Source organism: Triticum dicoccoides, chromosome 6B, assembly GCF_002162155.2.
Source record: "Triticum dicoccoides isolate Atlit2015 ecotype Zavitan chromosome 6B, WEW_v2.0, whole genome shotgun sequence".
Taxonomy (NCBI): domain Eukaryota; kingdom Viridiplantae; phylum Streptophyta; class Magnoliopsida; order Poales; family Poaceae; genus Triticum; species Triticum dicoccoides.
The window spans coordinates 465,503,613-465,505,750 of NC_041391.1; positions in this window are offsets into that span (position 1 = coordinate 465,503,613).

Sequence of the window (2,138 nt, forward strand, 5' to 3'; positions counted from 1 at the left end):
TCCCAACGTCAGACAACTCACGGCGCGTGCTACCACGTGAGGGGATGCCTGCCCATTTTGCCATTATATACAAAATAAATTAAGCATTAATTAATAATCGGCCAAATCTCATTGCCTGGATTAGGTTTGTTTAAAAGTTTGTTCCATGAAAGTAGGATCTGGAGTTGGCACTGCCCACATATAGGGAGCGACTCACAACATAGTACTGCTGGCCAAAACTATTTCCGCCGGCTGCCGGCCACATTGCTTCCAGACGTTCGTCCAAATTGATGATGGTCGAGCTAATAATTTCTTCCACGTCGTTAATCGCAAGCTGCAGGCCCAATACGTAAGTAAATTTCTTTCATTATTTTCTACAACAATTGTACTGGTTAATTCCTGCATTCATCTGGTGCTACTCTTGTGTGTTGCAGGTTGCTGGGGCAGCCCGCGGCTACAAGGTGAAGATGAGATACCGTAGCGGCGACGGAGACTAGATGCGTGCGACACGGGCTTGATGAAACACGCGAGATGAGTTTGACAGCCTCGACTACGGAGCTGAATCATGGCATCGCCAATCTGTGATCATCACATCTATCAAGCGCGTGCGGCTCAACATGTCAGCAACGACAAGGAATTGACGATTATTTTATTCCGGGCGGTGAAATGGTGCAATTTTCCATTTTTATTATTCACGGCCGCAACTGACGAATACAAAATTTGTTATGTAATACTCCAGTTATACGCTAAGCCATGAGACGTGAGAGTACAATCTACGATGTATTTTCTTTAGATGATTCAACCTACAAGGTATACCAACCCTGTTACACATCAGTTTGGTTGTTTTGATATGCGTGATATCTGCCGTGTCCTCTTGATTCTGGAACGAATACGAGCGATGTAAATACCATGACAAACTGGCATCTATATGCTTCTAAAAAACTTCACTACCAAAATCACGCAATCTCAGTACAATATGGGTCGAACCGATTGAATGTTCAACTGTGTACGTGCATACTTCCTTGAATGTAAATGGTGTATGATGAAAATAAATACTCCTTCTCGTGATGCATTAAAAACATATTTTGTGGACATATATACTCTATTCTTCGGGATGTATCTTAGCTATAAACTTTTTCTTGTCTAAGGTATATTTGTTCTATGTACTACTCCAGACATTCAAAAGGTACTATATACTTATCATGAATAATGTTGTATATACTCTATCTTTTTTTTGCGAGTATTGTATATACTCTATCATGGAAAAATGGAGTACATACCTACAAATAATGTGGTATATACTGTATCAAAAAAGGACGGTGCATACCCTTTTTTAAAATAATGTTTATACTCCTTAAAACAGTCAGTATGTGCTCCTTAAAAAAATTAGACATACTGCTTAGAACGTTAGTATATATATACTACTCACAAAAAAAATACTCAAAAACTAATTATGTATGTACTCTTTCAATACAAATTCAGTATATACTCCGTTCAAAAGTCATTATACCCCCCTCAAAGAAATCAGTATTATATATGCAGTTTATACTGTTTAAAAAATGTCAGTATATACTCCAATAGAATATGCGGATGTAGGGTATACTCTTCTGTTTCTGATATACCCAATCATTTTTTTCCGGGTGATATACCTAATCGTTAATTGCGTAATTCTACCGCCTGCTTCAAATGTATGCCATCTAATCCTTTTTACCGATGCAAATATACCTAAGGTATATGCAAAACATGGCGTCTAGGATAAGCCTCCAATTTTTTTTTACTCCAGACACCGGTTGCATGCCCTTGCTTATAGGTAGTAGTTATGCATGCATAAACAACTTCTTGTACGGGTGTGCTCAACGGATACTCCTCTTTTATACTCCCAAGAGTATGTACTCCCTAGGTGGATAAGCTAGCTAGAGGAATATCCGTTGAGCACACCCGTACAAGAAGTTGTTTATGCATGCATAACTACTACCTATAAGCAAGGGCATGCAACCGGTGCCTGAAGTAAAAAAAAATTGGAGGCTTATCCTGGACGCCATGTTTTGCATATACCTTAGGTATATTTGCATCGGTAAAAAGGATTAGATGGCATACATTTGAAGCAGGCGGTAGAATTACGCAATTAACGATTAGGTATATCACCCGGAAAAAAATGA